Source organism: Tachypleus tridentatus, chromosome 2 (assembly GCF_004210375.1).
Source record: "Tachypleus tridentatus isolate NWPU-2018 chromosome 2, ASM421037v1, whole genome shotgun sequence".
Classification (NCBI taxonomy): domain Eukaryota; kingdom Metazoa; phylum Arthropoda; class Merostomata; order Xiphosura; family Limulidae; genus Tachypleus; species Tachypleus tridentatus.
Window position 1 is genome coordinate 124,738,224 of NC_134826.1, and position 20,824 is coordinate 124,759,047.

At 34.8% G+C, this 20,824-nt stretch overlaps 1 protein-coding gene and 1 pseudogene across 1 annotated transcript in view; one reads left to right on the plus strand and one right to left on the minus strand.

Moving 5' to 3' along the window:
* The window catches only part of LOC143245021 (casein kinase II subunit beta-like), a 199,429-nt gene that overhangs the window by 138,322 nt on the left and 40,283 nt on the right, over positions 1-20,824 (minus strand). The gene's annotated exons all lie outside the window — the stretch shown is intronic.
* Positions 3,399-20,824, plus strand: part of LOC143245602 (frequenin-1-like) — a 29,418-nt pseudogene continuing 11,992 nt past the window's right edge.

The window sequence follows — 20,824 nt, forward strand, 5'->3', positions numbered from 1 at the left end:
AGCACAGACACTAATAGAGAACTTCTAAATCTATACTCTTTGCAACTGAAATCTAACACCCAACCATGACTTCTCTCCTTGTGTGTGTGTGTGTGTGTGTGTGTGTGTGTGTGTGTGTGACATATAAGGGCCTTGTCTAAAGTACCATTTCCAAGTTTTATCAGTGTACCTGTCATAAAGTAGAAAAACTCTGCAAAAACAAATCCTATAGTCACAGCATCAAAAAGTTACCTCATTGCTTTAATTGGTGGTATTTTCGGTTGGAGTTAGTATCTTAGAAGTAATATTATAATATTACTGCAATAATGAGAGATTGCAGAAAATGTCATGCAGGTTTAAAATTGAGTTTGAGTTGTAGCACAAGATAAAGATAAATGCAAGAAAACGATGGACAGCTCTTGTATTTTTCTTACAGTTGGGGGGGATTTACCAGGAAATAGAATGTAATGTTATATACGCTAAAACCATAACGTTGTCCTACTTGCCCGAGTGTAATTACATGGCTGGTCACTGTTGTTAGTGAAAATTGAAGACCTCATTTTCAGACTTTCAAAACATAAATGCAGTGACTTGCCTACAGGAAATAAATACGAAATCGAAACTAAGCTCCTCAAGGTGAATTCCTGTATGTGGTGGGGGGACCTTCCAGACTAAGTTCTGCACTTTTGGTTTACCTTATCTGGGATGTACACTTCCCTTACGTGTTTGCTAGCGACTCGTGAATGGGATGAGAGGATTCTAGCGGTTTAGGGATCTAACCTTAACACACTGCTTTGGCCTTGAATTCCTATAGAAGTAGCCTTGGGATTGCCACCCCAGGGTCAGTTGGCTGGTCCACTTGGGCTAGAGTCAATCGAATACCAGTGTTGGATGTTCTCAACCGGTGTTGTGGACATTATCTGATGCTAATATTTGGGTATAATACTCTCAAAACCATAGCGTTGCTGCAGTGTCCTTGTTTGGCATTGTATTGCATTCCTTCATAGGGCTCCATGGTGGGCGAGGTCAGTGGGCACTGACATGTATTGCCTTTTTGTTGTTGATGCTTCCATTTATGAAAAATTGAAAAAAACATTATCAGGAAAATTAATGCATGGGCGATTCTATTGTACAGTCAGATTCTGTACTTTGGTTTCTGATTATTTATTCCTAATCCAAGAAATTAAAGCAGATGCCTCACATTTTATTCAAAGGGATTAGAGGATCTTGCTGGCTCCCTAGGTCGAAGTTAACCTGGAGACATTTTGATGTAAACAGATTTACCACAACATACTAAACTCCTCTTGAAATTGAAGGCCATTGGAGACATACTCATCGAGTATACAGCTTTGAATTTTTATCAGAGGAATTAGTTTACCTAGTAAGATATCCTTGCTGGTTTCTCCAGCCAAGGTGTTTCTTTGGTGCGCCAAATCTCCAGTCGCAAAGATGGAATTATGATGCCTACTAATGTTCTGATAGACATTTACATCACGTCCTCCTGCCACAATCAAAGCAGGTTATCTGAGCTACAAGGTACGGCCACACATTCTCAATCCTCTCGGATGTCTCCAGTGTTAAGTTTAGTCACTTAAAGAGATCTTGTCGTTGTTCTTTAATACATGCTCGTTGTTGTGCCAAAGACCATGATGACTATGAGGGTGAACTGGAACCACACTGTATTAGTTGTAGTAGTTCATACTCTTTTTACTCTATTTTTTTGCCTTATGTGGGTGGATGAGAAATATGCAATGCTTGAAGACTACAAACAATATCTCCTACCCAAAGGCTTGGAAGTTATTGTTCCCTATTCCATCTCAGACATAGGCTGCTGCACTCTGTCCTACTGCCACAGTAGAAGTGCAGACAGATCTTTCCATGCCTCCAGCAGAGTCGTTTCCAAAGTATCAAGTCTTTTGCCCTCCGTGATTAAGAGTTGACTAATCTACTTCCATCTCTGTTCCATCACTCCTTTCAGTGACTTCCCAGGTCTACTTTCTTCTAATTTAGGTGTTTCCTCGGATCCATCCTCCTCTACAGCCCGAGATGCAAAACGATTATTCCTTTGTGCCTTCAGTTGCTGGAATCTTTGTTCACATAAACTTGCCTGCTCGTCCCAGGAGGTCGATAAGTCTTTGTACAATAAATAAAATAACTTGGTCAAAATCAGAAGGGCTTCCAGCCTCATTCTCCTCCACATAAATAAAAATGGCCGCTTTGATGTAGTGGACCTATTGGGGTTTTCGTTCGAATATAGGTGACATTAAGGGTTTTATTCTTACCCTCCTGTCTCTCTTTACAGGAAACATTACTGAAATCTGCTGATGTAATAGCCCTTTGGCAGTTTTCTTTGTATAGAACTTACAAGTTGTGTGATGGACAACTTGGAGGGGTGGGCACTACTGGTTGAACAGCATGTGCTCACCCTGTCTTTGCCACTTGATACACCCTTGAAAGCTGTAACCATCTGTTTTCTTGGGTCGTATCATCACTATTTCTTCTCTGTACTTGGGTTCTGAAGTGGCATAAGTAAGACCTTGATGCCCTCAATGAGTAGTTGTCTCTTTAATCCTGGAGAATTTTAATCGACATAATCCCGTCGTAGTGTATATGCTCTCAGATCACAACCTTTCTCTGTTCAATACTGTTTCTTATACTTGTTTGGATGCCCCTAGTCAGTCTTTTAATGCAGTTGATCTTTAATTGGCTTCCTCTACTTCACTTTTCTCTTGCTTTGCATACGGGGCAGTGATCATTTTCCTATCATTTTAAGAAACTGGCTGTGGTCGATATCGCCCGATCCTTGTGTTTTAATGGAAGTTAGACCAAGGCAACCATTCTTTCACTATTCTCGTATTTTGATCCAGCCGTCGTCTGTGAGCCATCGATAGACGAGTGCGTAGCAGCGGCGACTGATTGTATTGTTGAGGCAGTGGCTCAGCATATTCCTGATACCTCGACACGTTTTTCAGAATATTCTCATCTGTGGTGAAATTCTGACTGCCACATGGCATGGAAGGCTCAAAAATGAGCCTGTGATACCTTTCATGGGTACCTCACCCTCTTAAACTGCCTTGCTTTTTAGCAGGCCTGTGCACATGTATGACGTCAAAGCCAGGCGAAATCTTGCATTAAATACACATGTAACGTCTTTTCTGCTACTAGTTTCAAAGTCGTATGGAACAAGATTCGAAAGGTCAGTGAGCCCGTATACTTATACCCCTTTCGATCTTGCTCTTATGACGAAGTTGCTGATGCCCTGAGCATTGCGAATACTTTCGGCAAAAGCTTTTCTCGTGCATCTAGCACTTCTGCTTCATCCCCCCCCCACGTACCTAGCCATCAAGACAGAGTGATCGCCTCTTTCCTTTTGGGATGATTATCTCTAACTAATCGCCCCTTTACACTGGTAAAACTTGATGGCTGTTCATTGGTCTGAAAATGCATTGGTCAGACCTGATGATATTCATTATAAGATGCTGCGCCATCACTCTCCTGCTGCTTTTGTTATTCTAGTTCTTTTTAACCGGATCTGGCAGGAGAATGTTTTTACTAATGCTTGGCGCCATTCTATTGTCCTTCCTCTCCTTAAGCCAGGAAAGGATCTTAAGATTCCTTCAAACTACCGCCCAATTACTTTGACGAGCTGTTTATTGAAAGATCTTATAATGGTGAATGCTCATCCTGTTTTGATTCCTCGAATCAAACAACCTCCTCTTACTCACCCAGAGAGGGTTCTCACAACAGTGCTCTACCGTGGACCACCTGATTTGAAATGGTGTCAATCGAGGAAGCCTTTCTCAAGTAACATCTTGTTTGTAATTTTACCAGAGAAAGCTTATGATACTATGTGAAGGTATGGCATCTTGCTTGACCTCCTCTCATACAGGTTTGCGTAGTCATTTGCTCATATTTATTATCCATTTTCTGATGGATTGGCAATTCAAAGTTCATGTTTGTTCAACACTTCCCGTTCCTTCCCACAGGAACTTGAGTTCCTTAGGGCTGCCTTGACTGCCACACTTTTCATTATAAAGACTAATGCCATCAATGGACAACTTCTACAGTTGCAAATTATCTTTATGTCGACGAATTCCACGTTTTCAGTCATCGAGCATGAGGTTTAGTAAACTGAAAGCAGTCTGTAGCTTTCATTCAATAAAGTGGATCACAGCGATTTGTTTTGCCTTTTCTCGCTTTAAAATTCTTTGCATGCACTTCTGTTGCCAATGGGGTATTCACCCTGATACTGAGCTCCATCTTGAAGTTGTACTTACAAACGTCCCTGAGGCAAGTTTTGGGGCTTATTTTTGAACGTAGGCTACCTTTGTTTTACACATCAAGCAGCTGTGTCGATTGTACAAGGGCACCGAACATCTGTGTTCACTTCTACCTCTTGAGGAGCGGATCATTGTTCATATTTCCTCCTTTGATTCAAACTGGACTATGGGTCTTTGGACCTTGACCTTAAATATTCTCTGCACTTCTCCAGTCTAGAGCTTGTACACTGAATCTCATGAACCTTCTCTCCACCTGTACTTTTGCAATTGTCTTTAGTATATCCAGCAAAACTTCAATCCTTCTTACAGCGTCCTACATCGTGTTGTTTTTCTTCCAGTGGGCCATGCTTTTTCAGAATAGATGGTCCGTTATTGTTCTTTTTGACCTTTGTATCTAGGCATAGTTAGATGAATTGGGTCTATCCTTGGATAATATTGCTGTATCCACCTGTCAGCCCATCACACCATGGCTTATTACTATCTTCAAATGTGACGTTTGTTTGAGTCATCTGAAGAAAGCGGATACTCCTGATTGGAAGTACTGACTTCTATTTGCCAGACATTTTGAACCATTCTTACATTCCCATTTATACAGGTGGTTTGAAATTAGGTGACTGGGTGTGCTCTGTTAGCATTTGCTATAGTTCGTTAGTTGCACACATCATTCCCTCTATAGTTTGTGTTCTGTGCTGAATTGTACACCACATCTATTGCTCTGAATCACATAGAAGCTATGCAGTACACGAATTGTACTATTTATACCGACTCGCTTTGCTCTCTACTTGTCCTGAAATCGTTTCTCGTCGATATTTAAAACTGACTGGCTATTTCTATCTTTTATCCAGTTTTTCTGGATACCAAGCCACATTGGTATTCGCGGGAACGAGCTCGCTGGCATCGCAGTTAAGTCTTGTCTGTCCCATACATGGACTATCTTTGGTCCTGTAGTCAAGGCTCGGCTCCAGACCAGTTAGCAGTCGACTTGAAGTAAGCAACGTGGTAAAAAACTTTTCCAAATTAAACCTTCTATTGCTCTTTGGCCGACTTGCGTCAGTAACGATCGGAACAAGAAAATTGTTCTGACTAGGCTACGTATTGGTCAATTTATTCTTTTTTTTTTTTAATCTGGGACTGATATACCAATATGTAGTCTATATGATACTAAACTCACATTAGTCCATGCATTAATGTCGTTACGGCCCTGAGTGACTGCATCATTTTAGACTTGTATTTACTATATGTTCATCCTTGACGTTGGACAGTGCCATTGGCGGCGACACTGTCGATCTCAGTTGTTTTGAAATTTTTTAAGGATCATTGGCCTTTATAATTAAGTTTTTTTATTCGACAATTGAACTTTGATTTCATTTAACATGATTCCTTTTAACGTATTTTATTAATTACTTTTACCAGTTGTTTGGCACAGATAGCCTAGTTTCTTTGCTCCAATAAACGCCAAACAAGCGAAAGTATTTGAGAATGCTCAATTACATAAATGGGGGGACACTTTGTCTCCAAGAATAATTAGCATTCGAAATTAAGACAATTTTGCTTAAAATGGATTTTGTTTGTGAAGATCTGAATATTTTTGACAGTTTCGGTATTCTAAACAGTCTCTATTTAGAATAAGAGAAAGAATGGCATTTTTCTAGTATCAGTTATTTCTGTGTTTTGTATAGAAAATGTTTTGAAACAAGTTGTGTAGGAATCAAATGGCTATTACATTGGATACAGGTTGACTTAAGTGTGTATCTATAATAGTTACGAATCAAAATGTATGGCAAATTTATCTAGCATATCTGCAAATGAAAGAAAAAAAACATTGAAAATACTTCTTTTGTCGTTAGTTTCTTAGACCTGGATGCTTTGCTTGGGTATTTGTTGTTATAGCTGTAGGAAAATGACTTAATTATTGTGTTATCTTTTCTAATATTCGAAAGTAGCTACAAGAAAGTCTTGTTTCACTGACACTGTTATTGTATAAGCGGCTAAGAAAAATACTTTGCAAATTTTCTAGTGTTTTGGATACTTAAGGATCCGAGAGCCACTTCAGTGAGGTTGGTTAGGATGTGAGGAGACACACAAGTTTACATTCTTTCATGAGTGTTGAATTATTTTATTTTTATTCACTGTTTTTAAATTGTATTTTCTAAATCTAAAAATTCTGCAAAATGGCCATACTTCAGTAGACTTAATCTTATTTCAACTGACTTATTCCTCTTATACCTTGTTTTTAATTTAAGTATCGAATAATTATTTTAATGTATAGATGTTTCATTAGCCATCGTAATTTCTACTTCGAATAGTGTTCACGTGAAAACAAAGTGGGTCGATGAATCTAAAGCTGTAATTAGCATGCATCAACTTAAAATGACGTGCTTGGCTCTTGGGAGCAAACAAGCCTTAGGATTAAATCCTCGTGCGATGAAGCTTGAGCTATCGATCAGTTTGACGCTCTTTGATAGTCGTGAAGTTTTTAAACTATTACTTATTATTGACAGATATCTTAAAGGCTTAAACATTAGTAATTACATAGGCATCCGTACATAATGATAATTTTTGTAACTTAATACTGTTATTAGTTAACGTTAGCATGTTTAGTTTCCAAATGTGTTGTGACTTCACATTGTTACGCTGATACAATAATTGAAACATTACTTAAATGTACAGAGTACGTCAAATAGTTAAATTAACATGGAAAATCAAATTATAAAATGGCTGCTGTTATGCTGTTAAAACTATCTTAAAGCACAGACTTGCTTATTGTATTTGCTGGTAGAAAATGATCCTGGATTTTTTGAGCAAATCAAGTGTATTTCTTTGAGGTTTACTGCATAGGACCTGGCCTGGCATGGCCAAGCGCGTACGGCGTGCGACTCGTAATCCGAGGGTCGCGGGTTCGCGCCCTCGTCGCGCTAAACATGCTCGCTCTCCCAGCCGTGGGGGGTGTATAATGTTACGGTCAATCCCACTATTCGTTGGTAAAAGAGTAGCCCAAGGGTTGGCAGTGGGTGGTGATGACTAGCTGCCTTCCCTCTAGTCTTACACTGCTAAATTAGGGACGGCTAGCACAGATAGCCCTCGAGTAGCTTTGTGCGAAATTCCAAAAAAAAAAAAAGCATAGGACCTCTATTGTCAAGCAAATTATTTTTAACCTATGCTAACCTGAGTTCTAGAGTAATAAATACAACTACAATTGTGGCTGCCTTATTCGTTTTTAAACGCTACAAACATTTCAATGGGGCTGAAGTCACAAACATGTGACGGCATCTTTTCCGGCAATCTTCACTTTTGTTCATATCCAAATATCTACCAAGTAAGACTTGTTTTGGTGTTTTAAAAAAGTGATTTACTTTATCTCAGTTTAATTATCCTTCTATGCAGTTGGTGTTTCTTTTCATATTAATTAAATATTTAGTAAGATGTTAATTGTCTGAAAATGCAGAAACCTTTTCACTTTCGAAAAAACGGTGTTGTGCGTTGGAGTTATTTTTATTTACCAAACCATTGTTGAGAAGTTTTTAATTATTTTAACTGCTTTTCTTTACCACTTCAACTTCACGGACAGATCAATTACTATTTTAAATATCAACATTAGGGTTAGTCTGGTTGTTCGTCAACTCGATAGTGATATTTAAAGTGTTCGCTTCTTGAATTTAATTTTCTTAAGTATGTTTCCTTCCTTTTTGTATTTCAGTGAATTAATATGCTTTCTCTTTATCCTAAAGTATTTTTTATGCATACTTTTTATATTATCGAGACTGCCGAATAATTATTTTAAGTTGATGCTAACAAAGTAAATTTTTGCTCTGTAACCTATGGTTGCAGAATTGTTACTATTAGGAATTATTACTTTTATTTGTAATTTAGTAGCATCATTTTGGAGCTCTATATATATACCTCTATTGTTAGAGGTAAGTTCATGCCTCAGTATGTGCTTCAGCAGATGTTTTGCTACGTATGTATTCATTAGTTCATTAGTAAATTGTTTGCCTAGGGCAGAAAAATCCTCATGGCCTCACTAGTAATTTAATTAATAACGTTTTATTTTCTAAATAGCAGATTTAGTTAAGTGAAAACTGGTATTATCAGAACTTCAAGAATCCAAATACTGAAATAGATTTTAATGTTAAGCATCTGATATTGGAATTCGAGATATCTTTCAAGAGACGGAAAGTCTTTGCTCGATTTTGCTCATTCAGTTATTAATTATAAAATTATTTATTTCGTCGTACTTTGATAAAATTTTGCGCCGTTAGTTGCATGAATAACTATTGTCTGAATATTACAACCAAATTTGTTAATTCTCAGTTTTTAATTTTGACTACACTATAGGATCAAATCTTGCCTTACGTTTTGCAGTCTGTTTCACTAAACGTCGCTCGTTGTTTTATTATAGATATGTACTATTGTTATTAGCATGTTATATTAAAATTGTCTTTAAGCATCGTCACATCTTAAAGTCCATGTCACCACGCTTGTTTGTATGCTATTTCTGTGGGTTGACATCTTTTTCTTTTTGCCAATAATGCTTTTATCGTAGCCTAATCACAATAGTCTGTAATATTTTCTCTTTTCTGTAACTATTCAATCTTTCTTCTGCTGTTTAAGGACCATGGATCTTGAATAGCTCTGCAGTGTAGCTTTTATAGCAAAAGGCTCTGTTGTAGAACTGTCATGTGCAGATCACGCCACAACTCCCCATATGCTTTCCATAATTTATCTAGTGTTCGAGGACAATAGTTTCTTAACGTTTTACAACAGTTCGGTTGCACAAAAGTACTGACACTGCATCTGGTGACGTGCTCGTGCTTTTTTATGGAAAAGTCAGAATTCTTATTTCATTGTCAAGCTACGTAAGGTATGCAACAGTTGGATGGTAGATATGAGAAGTAGCCTTGTGAGCCAGTAGTCTATTAGCTTCGCTTCACAGGCGGAAATTCTGTCTGACTGTGTTGTATGTTTTGTTACCTGAGCCATGTGTGTGTATTTGTGGATTTTTGTGTTACAAGCCGCCGCGCTTGGTTTATCCCGGCAGAGGTACAATTTGTTGATGTTCCTGCTGCCCCAACTTGATTCATATAACTTTGTTTGCCAATGTTATATAAAAAAAAAAAAAAATATATAGGTCTAAGAAATGTTAAACATCTGAAATGTACACGCCTCTAGGAGCTGAATGTATAAATATTAGAAGAGGCTGTTGTATACCATTTCCAAAGGCGATTAATTTTCGGTGCATCATACTACGTACGAAATGAGCGTCAAAATTTTGTTCGCGTGCTCTTAATTGTACGTAGTTATAAACATGTAACTGGCTGATTTACATTTTCAAAATTGTTTTTGTATAACGTACTCAACTGTATATGTTGACAAACAGTAGAATAAGTTTTTTAAAAAAATGTTCTTTTATTTGCATTATTCAAATTAAAATCAAATTGTTTTAAAACTTGCATATTTATTGAAATAAAAACTTGTTTCATAGAATGGGTTAAACAGTGGAATTCTGTTTGTTTATTGATGTAAACGACGTAGATAGGTAGTGAAGTTTGGAAGAGGGAACGGCTATGTATATGCCTCTCTATCCAATTTGGGATTTAATGTTCATCTAAATATAAATATTTAGTTGGTCTATTCATGTTTCGTAGCTGGCGGCCACTAGGTGCATCTAAATTTAAATTTTATTGCGTCATAATTCACTAGAAAAATCATTCAAAGAATCGCAAAGGGTTGAACTTTGTTCCCAGCGGACTCTGCTTGCCTTCGAGTTGGCTAGGGTTACGATCTTTTTGACTTGCGGTTTACTTGAATTATATCTTGAACTAAGTGATGGAACCTTGCCAAAATCTGTTAGGCGTGTGACGTCACTAGCAGTTTAAAAATCTATTCAGTTTTTGGGTGGTCAATTTAATTAAAGCATATTTGCATTACTAAATCAAACATGCATGTACTACCGAAAGAAATATGCAATTCGGCTTCCTTAAACTTCAGCAGCAAAGAAAACTGAGTAGCATATAAATAATCACTGATATTAAAACAAGTGTAAAAATCGCTTAATTTACTATAGTTCTTACTGCACTACAGAATTAACAATAACTTTTTATAATGCTTTTACACCTTTTGCCGACATAAATAAGTAAAAAAGCTATTGCCGTATACTATATGAATAAGCCATGTTTTTAAATACATCTTACAATTATGTTGTATATCTACTATTTTTTAATCAAGTGATCCTCTATAAAACTTCCTCTAAATTAAGTCCCCTAGTGGCTAAGAGTTAAGTCATAAAGACTTGACACTAAAAATAGTTTCCGATATATGTGGTGGGCGCAACTAGCCTATTCTATATATCTGAGGCTAACTGTATAATTATTTGTTTTTGAATTTCGCGCAAAGCTACACGAGGGCTATCTGCGCTAGCCGTCCATAATTTAGCAGTAAGACTAGGGGAAAGGCAGATAGCCATCACCACCCACCGCCAACTCTTGGGCTACTCTTTTACTAACGAATAGTGGAATTGACCGTCACATTATAACGGCCCCACGACTGAAAGGGCGAGCATGTTTGGTGCGACTGGGAACGATAAAACAAACAAATCCATAAACTAATTTCATCTAAATGAGAGAAAATCGTAGAATAACTATTCGTTATTGGCACTGCATGGTAGGTGGCTTAAGGCACTTGACTTGTAATCCGAAGATCGCGGGTTCGAATCCCCGTCACATTAAACACGCTTGCCTTTTCAGCCGTGGGGGCGTTATAATGACAGTCAATCCAACTGTTCGTTGGTAAAAGTGTAGTCCCAAGAGTTGGCGGTGGGTGGTGATAACTAGCTGTCTTCTCTCTAGTTTTATTATACTACTAAATTCGGAACGGGTAGCGCAGGTAGGCTTCATGTAGCTTTGCGCGAAATTCGAAACAAACCAAATCAGTCTCTTCGTTATATGTCATATATACAACTTTTAAAAGATATATAAGCCGAAAAATTAAGCATGTTTAATTTGCTTCAGAATTTCACGCGAAACAACACAAGCTATCTTCACATAGTCGTCCTATTAGATTGGACCTGGTAAACAGAGTGCAGCAAATCAACAGCTCTTCTGTGTTTTTGTTTTAACGAACAATCGGATTTACCCATCATTTATATGGTTAACCCACAGTTTTAGAATGCGGAGCGCATTTTTTTGCACCAATGGGATGTCAACCTACGAATTCAGTCTTGTTTCTCTAAGAATAACGCAATGCTTGACTTCAACGAAGGAGCAAAACAAATTTATATTTACATATATTTGAAAAATCAAAATAGAACAGCTAATTTTACACTGGTCTGTCGTTAAACTTACTTTTTGTAAAAAGTACGTAGCGTTACACCAAAGCTGATCGTCAGATTTGCCTTGTTTCTTAACGTAAAATCCCAAAGCTAGTGATCACTTGAACTCCAAACAGTTTTATATATACCATCAAGAAATTACACGGTAATGAAATTTTTCCACGCTCTTGTGCAAAATTTTGAAATTTATTAAATAAATGAAAAAATATTGAATGTTGAAGGATTCTCATTAAAGCGACAAGTTACTACTATGTAGACTCTTGATTTTACACTTCCTAATATGAAAATTCCGATCAAAGTTATTAATCTTTCAGCTATGTTCTGAACGAAATTCTTGAACTTTAAGTTATTCAGTTTTGAGGATGGATAACCAGTGAGGTATAAGTGGAAACTTCTGTATCGTTTTAATGGGTCTATTGAACATGGTAATTCTTATAGGTTTACGGTGAATATTAAACTAATGCTGTGAAGAGGATAACCTGTGTATGCTTGTTTAACACCTTGTTATTTTGACAGAGAAAGTGAAGCTGCATTACTCACAACTACTTCTGTACTTTTATGTATCGTAAAGTATGCTTTGAGATAATCTTCTAACTTTAATATGATTATCCATAATTAAAATATTTTGTACGGATATTATTTTAACATTATATTACAAAACTTATGTTAAGTTTAAGTTTGTTGTAAAAGTAGTTTTCGTCAAACATAATTACCACAATGCCTCTTTGTGAAATTTAGCTAGTAACATTTTTTGTTATTGTTGGAATTTCTACAGTGCCTAGAACAAATTTTAAACACAAGAGCTAAGCTATAAACTAGCAATAGGTTTATACAGTGGTGTATGTGTTGCAGAATAATACTTGGCGCTTGGAGTACATGTTTGTTTTCATACTTATCTGTCAAGGTTCCCGAGTTAACCAGTATCATAATGAAATGCGGAACTTTATGAATGATACTTAAGGGAACACTGAAGCACACTTAATTCAAATTATCTGTTTATGAATACGCTTTCCAGAACATGAAAAGATTGCATATCAAAGTGGAAAGCTCTTGCGTACTGAACTTAGTTTTCTCAAATAATTATCTAAATATTGTGCAGTTCAAACCAAACATACGAGACAGAGGCCAACATGTGTTGGCGAATGCAACGTCTCCATCAAACAATATCATCATGGCCGATTTTGACACCATAAATCGTGTAAAATACAGAAAAATAGCGAGTTGTTTACATCGCTACTTAGGAACGGCAAGAACGTATCTTTGCACTAAATCCTATGCAAGTTCGTTGACATATTCGTGTATAATTCATCAACCCCACACTGTGCTTTCATTGGTGATAAATTGGACAAAAGACAAATTTCGAAATTTTTTTTGGACCTGCAAAGAATCTTTCGATCAATTTACATGGGAATTCTATAAATATGGTCAAACATGGATAAACTCTTAAAACTGAGTTCATTTGACCTTTTGATCTATTACAATGACTAAAAGTAGCCATATTCTACGTTTTTGTATATAGTTACTGGACTTGTAAAAAAACAAACAAACAAACCAAATTTCCTGTATATTGACCGAAACAGAGGAGAAATCGTCATGAAATCCCAAACTTGTGCTTTTTTATGGCATTTAAACCATTATAATAGTTAAAGAACAAATCCACCATTTTTGTTTGCATATATGCAAGATAGAAAATTATCCTTGTACTAAATTCCGTGTTATTTTGTCAAAATATAGATGAATAATTGACCCAATATTTTTTTGTAGGCTCTAACCCCATAAAGATTCGGTGGAGAAATTCGACGTTTTTGTATAACGGTGTATTAGGAATTTAAAATTGTTTTTGTACAAATTTTTATCTTTATTGCTCTAAATATGACTGAACAATACAGAAATGTACATGTTTGGCTCCTGCGCAGTCTTTGATCGGATAAAATACCTTAATCTACGTCAACGTCAAAAAACTGAAAGGTATTTGGTAGTATTAGAACGTGTATAACCTTATTAACTTTCAAATCAGTCTGCTAAGAAATGAAGGAATATGAATGGCTGTTGATTGAAAATTTTGGGAAAAAAAACACAATAGAAAATTCTTTCTACGCAGATACTTAAATATACGTAATTAAATTAATAACGAAAAAATGCAAAATGGTAAAATTCATATTTAAAATACAAACAAGTTAAATATAACAAAAAAGCAATATAAATAAACGTTAAATTTGAGTTGCACATTTAACCTGCTATTCTTCAGTGGCTTGTGTTGCTGAAATTGTTTGCATTTTCACATTCGATAACATTTGTATTTTTATTACTTTTGTGTGTCGTACACGCATTGCTAGAGAAAGTATTTGGCTGTTTTTTTTTTTCTCTAATTTAGCTTCAAATACGTTTTAAGTGATGCAAAAAATAACAAACGTCCATTATTTGCAGAAACCTAACTGCTTATTTACGAAAACAAAACATTAGAACTGTAAAATCAAACACCTGTGAAACTAATGCTATATACGTGAAGATAAATATTTAAGAACTTTCTGAATTGTAAGAGATTGTATATTGAAGATAAACTTCATCAGTCAAACTTTACTCCTGCAGTCAACGAAATGTCAAGTGTCGTCACATCAATCATTCCTTTTCCACCATGAGTTTTCAAAAGCGATTTCTAATCTGGCTTCAATTTTCCCTATTTCACTTTTCATTTATGGGAGTCTGTTATAAATACGTACCGACTCTTGCTGGTTTTTTGTAACAATAAGGCCGTGCCCAGGTACCTACAACTGGATTAAATCACGTTTGTTTCCAATCCTATTTACTTCAGCAAAAGCATGTCAAACAGGAACTGACAATGCTACTTCAGCACAGTGGCATTCCCTTGCGTTCTATCCATGTAAGCGTGATTATATTAACTTTGAGGATAATTTGTCTTCTTATTTCATTTATCTAGACTTCATATTTTTCATACTAGTACAGTTTTTCTTCCTCAACTGTTTTTTTTCTGTTATTCATATAAATGAAGTTATGAGAAAGACGTATTTTACATTTTGTGCTTAGCATTACAACGCGCTATCGCAAAGTTTTCTTTATCCCGTACAGGTCTTTAAGGTTAACCCATGGTTTCCTAATAATTTGCGGTATACACTTTTACTTGTTTTACACTACTATACTCTAATTTACTTGCTACATGTTAGTGGAAGTTGTGCCAAAATATTTCTTTTGTTATCCGTTACGATATTATGATTCGTATTGGAACTATTTGTTTTTCTTTCTTTTTGAGAGTACAAAGTTTAAATCAACGGTACTGCTTTAGAGATAAGCGAGAACAACCACATCGTATAGCGTTTTTGTTTTTTTCCACGATTTCACTTCTTAACAACTTGGTAGGTACGAAACTTTCAAACAAAAGTCACTTTTCACTTTCACGAAGTAAGAATGAGTGATAAAACAGCCATTCGTTTCCAGAATATGGCCTATTAGTTTATGTATCCGGACTGTGAATCTGATGGCCTGGTTTATATCTCTTCGCAGCAACAAATAACACGTTTCACACTTTTGGTGTACTGTAAGAGTGACTGAAATTCAACTATTCGATCAGATGAAAGTAGCCAGATATTTGGTGGATACTGTGAACCAGCTGCTTTCCTCTTAATCTTTCAATAAGTTTTCTTCAGGTGTGTTCGATTTAAACATGTCTGTTCTCTATATAACATTTTCATTGCGCTCATAAATAGCTATTTGGTAATGTACAGTTTTATTAGCATAACATACTTCCATACATAAATATCTGGTCTTATTTCAAAGTTAAGACTGGTAGGGACTTGTGTTGCTGTGCTCGAATATTCCAAACATTTAACGACCTTTTAACATAATACTTGAGAATAGACCACTAGTAACGACAGGTTTTTTTTGAATGATTGAATTATGTATAACTAATGAAAAAATTCAAAGTGTACAAAAAGGGGTGAATAACTAATTTCCAAAAATAAAGGGAGAGCAAATATGTAAAATAAAAAATTCATTTTTTTTTTAAATTTTAGTTTCGGATTATTTCTCAATTTACGCCCCCCGCTAGTACAGCGGTATGTCTTCGGATTTACAATGCTAAAATCAGGGGTTCGATTCCTCTCGGTGGGCTCAGCAGATAGTCTGATGTGGCTTTGCTATGAGAAAAAAACAAAACACAAAAAAATTTCTCAATTTGTTTATATAACAAACATCCAGTGCTGAAGGTGTCTTAATTCATTGAAACCATACTTTGGATAAAAATGACTTTCGGGTTTTGTTGTTATTCTTTTTTTTACATTTAAGTTGTATTAATAAACAACGAATTAGTAATTTCAGGATTTTGGAGATTAAGGCCTTTTTGGTAAACTGATTTCGGATCTTATGAATTAACCAGCGTGGAGTGATGGGAAATAGAAGCGTTCCGTGGGAGGGAAGTTCTCTTCCGGGAAGTAATGTTCATGATTAACAGTAACTTTAATATGCGATTCTGGGTTAACTTAACATAAGCGGTGCTTTAACCACCACTTGATATTGCTATGGTAACATCCTGGTAAAATGAAGCTACTTTAGATTTTAAGAGCCTCTTAGCAATTTATCAATCGCGGACGAAAAATTTTCTATAACAATACTTAGGAGAATGAACATAAATGAATTACTTTAACAAACACGTAGCGAAATTGTCTCTGCAATTACTCAACACTGTATCATTCCAGTCTGTTTCACGCTTTGTTTGCTCTCCTAATACATTGCATGCTATAAAAAATTTCATAGTTCTATTTGGGCTTATGTGTTTCAGTCATGAGAATTATTAATCTAGATAATATCAAAACACGCCAAATAACTTTTACCCTACTTTTCGTGATACGCAACTTTCTTGCAACGCGTATGTTTTGCGAGTTCAAATATCAAGTATCATGCTTCACCTTATGAGCATGATTGTTTAGTTGGTAATAGGTGGTATATAAAGTTATTTTAACCCTTACGTGACCTTTTTGTCATGCATGGATTCTTTCTTTGTTATGGAAAATACAAATTCTCATTACGTCAACCTAACATGCTTTAACAACTTTCAGATCGCATCTTCTCTAGATTCATAAATAGAATTATATTACTGGCACGTCGTAGAGCTTTAACCAATTATTTCTAATTTACAAAATGGTGTATATTTTTAAAAATACGGGACTATTCTTATTAAAACTAGTTATACAACACCTTCAGTTAAATAGGATGTTCAGCTTCCAAATGTATTTAAATTCATTTCAAATGTATTTTTCATTTTAAGCAAAACTGTGGTCATGTATTCGTGAAATTACGTACCTTAAAACGTGAGCAGAGAACAACTTACAATGAAACAGAAAATTTAGTAGTATTTTTGTAAGTAAAGACTTACATTAATTTAAGTTTGAAATAGAAACAAAAAATTGCTATCTAGTCTTAAAATGTTTACCGTGATGCAGAAGAAACTAGTGTTATTTAGGTTAGTTTTTTTTAAAGGTGATGCTATTATTGTATTTTTGGTTTCACTAATCGAAAGGAAAATAGATGATTATAATAGAAAAAAAGTTGTATTTTTGGGTATAATTAACTTGCAATGATATAAAAAGCATAATTGTACGTGTTTTTCCACTGATATCACTTCAAGAATTAAAGCAATGCTGAAGATTATTACAAACTAACTTTTTGTCATGTCATTCAAAAGCAAAAATCATTTACGTGATAGAGGCAAACCTTAGACCTTATGCATTTTTATCGGAGGGTATAAAACAGCTTAAAAGTTACGTTTCTTTCCTCATCTGCGTAATTCCGAGTATTTTCTGATACTCAATTTCATGTTAAAGATATTTTGTTTTCATTTTATTACAGAATGAGACACGTTGAGTTGCTAAATAAATTGACATAAAATATAAGTTTGTGTATCCGTAGTATTAAGTTTTTGAGTTATTCCTGTTTACTGACTTGGTTTTCATTTCAGTTACAGAAAAAGAAATTAAACAATGGTAAGTTAGATATTTTTGTTTTGCTGGTTGAATGAAATTGAGTTTACGTTATTGCAAAATGAACGTATATTAAATGTTTTAAAGTGCTATTAAATCTTAAGTTTCATATATATATTCATTAAGTTATAAACTTGTTGAATAACCATTAACGTCTTTACAGTAATTCACTTGAACTTTTCTGTCAATTTTGTATAACCAATAATTTAACCTTCAATGAAATTATCCTTTTAAACTCCGTATGCAATCCAAAGTAACTTCTAAATGCTATAAAACTTAATTTTTAACCCTATAAGTATTGTACCATGTTTATTTTTAGTTTCATAATATGCACAATCAGTATATTTAGTTAAACGTTAATGTACCGAAGTTGGAGATATTTATTTGTAAGTACAATTTAACATTAAACTTTACACATTATTTTAATTATTCAAACATAAAATGAATAACTTGAAGTCTTGAGTTTTAAACAGTGTAAAATTATGTGCGTCTAAAGATTAGTTCGACTTAACAATGTTTAAACAGTTGTAACATCTTTCGTGACCTTAGGAATTACAATTTAACGTTTTAGTTATTCCAGAAATAACTTTAACGCTAAGCCTTTTTTGTTTTCCTTTTATTGGACGCTCAACATTTCGCATTACTTCAGGAAAACGCAAAACATAACTGACAGTCCAAATCTTCAATTACTGTATAGAAGAATTCTAATAAACTCCATCACGCTTTTGTCATCATATGTAGTAACTTTACAACGTGAGTGAAACACAGGTTCACTTTGAACTAATCATAGCTAAATAACTTTTGGTATGAATATATCCTTCTATGTATAAATCCTTAACACAACCATGAATTACACACATAAATGACTTTAAAGGTATTTTCATCCAACAACTACGATAACAGATTAACAGTTACAAAGGTTAACATTTGAATAATGTGCAATTTTTTTATCATTAACGTTTTATTTCTACTGTTATCCTCAGTAGGAAATTTTTACTGTAAAGAACAAATTCAATTTCCAACCATAAACTTTACTACATAATGTCAACACATGGTGTAGAATCGATTCGAATTCCTTTTTAAAAACCAATTGAACTGTCAGTTAGAGAATGTTTGCTTTTAATGGCAAGCTTCTGGAGAAGTTGTAAAGGACAACTTTTAGTGTCCGGTTAAAAACCCATAAAAATTTGGGATGTAGGTCTTTTGTTCAGAATTAACGTCTTTCATACCCCCAAATATGTGCCACAAAAATGAGATACGAAACATTACTCTAAAGACTGCAGAATAGATTAATGTTTAAATAATGTAAAATAACACTTAACAACTTCAGATACTGGATAACCCAGTGTACTGTAGTATGACTTAACACTGAAATAGCACAATAGTATTTTCTGAAGATTAATTAATTTAATGTTTAAACAATGCAAAATTTAAGGTAACTTCTTAAAAAACCAAAAGTTAACGTTAAACCGTAGCAGTTGATGGTACCATGCATTAGACTGTTAGCTTGAGAGAACAGACCAAGTGTTACATGTTTGCATTTGTCGATGAAAAGTAAACATTTTATGCTTTCCTTTTGGAAAACTATAATTCTTTTTACGAACTTAATGTCCACATCATTGTCCAGTACTATGGTTTTAATTTTGTAAATTTCGAAATACTCCAAAATCCAAAGTACGAATTAATCATGCCATATTTGGAAAGAAATATAAAACAAGTATTACGAATGGTTATAATTTCCTTCTAATAACGTTTAAACCGATGTTCGCATTGTTGTTCGTAGACTGTTTATTTGAAAATTTTAATTTAAATGATCTGTGTATATGAATTCTAGTATGACTGCGTTAAGTGTAGATGCTGTTAATACCTTTGTAAAACCTGGTCCAGATGTCAATTGTTACTGTTCAGGAACTATTTAGCTCTGACTATTGAGTATTTATGGACAGTTTTCCATTTACTGGTTTATTTGTAGGTGTACAATGGAAAAGAAATACACTTTTTTCAAGATATCATTACTTATGTGAAACTAGTAAATTTTGAAAAGTTACGTGAAGGAATACCCTTTTTTCATAGATATAAAATATAAACCTAGCCTCCATAAGAAAACATTTGTATTAATGATAGTGCCATACATAATGCCCCCTCTCCCATGCAGCAGTAAGTTAAGGTAAGAAAAAAATAAGCAGCAACCTGCCAGGATTTGACAATATTCAGTTCAATGGTAAGAGGTTCCCTGTGTTCAAAACAATGTTAAAGGCATTAGCTATGTAAATTCCTTAAAATTACAATATGAACTAAATTACTATATGAATTATAGAGCCAAATTTCTCGTAAAATAACATTCTGAATGGAGCAATAAATTCTAAGACTTCTGGGATGTCTAATTAGGAGAAAATTCTCAACCTTTTTGCTTTCGTTGTAACGTGTTTTCAGGACCACTAGCGTAGACAACCTACGTTTAAATTGCTGGCTGGCTATAACCGACCACTTCAGATTTAAGATTCAATATTGGAAATTAGGACCAAGTAATATTCTTTCTATCAATTATGGAAGTCGAGCATGTGCTGTAACGACTGTATCTATCTGCACTTGGATACCATGGCAGTTGACGTCTATTTTAATGATCCTTCTACTTTGATAGGACAACTCATCTAGTGTTTTTAAGATTGGTTGAGTCCGGATATATAATCTATGTAAACCAGCCAATTCTTCTTGAAACGTTGTTACCTACTTATCAATAAGTGTTAATACCAATACCAGCCGTTCTGAGATACAAACTGCTGCAACGTTTTTCTATGTAACTTTTGTAAATAAACTTCGGTTATAATTTTTAGTTAATGCTTAGCGAATCTTAAATATATGCTTAGTACTTGTCGAGCTATTTTGTAAGGTCTAGATACAAAATAAATGCTACAAACATTTTTTACGTTGTTTTAAATGTGAGGAATCGTCAAGCTACAATATACAGCATGCAAGCCTTTCAAACTAAACTTCAAGCCCTAACATAAATTTAGCATTATTAATTTAGGCTACTTTCATGATTTCAGTCGTGGGGACTACGTTGAAAATAATTTAACAGATGAATAGAATGTGCCCTACAGTTGTAGGGAAGAATATTTTGGGAGAGGCAATAAGATGTCGAAAAAGCAAACGAGCACAACATAATACTCGTAACCTGTATGTCAAAATCATTTGCTAAGTACATCTCAAACCTCCACTAAGGATTTACATTGTCTTGCAATTAAGGT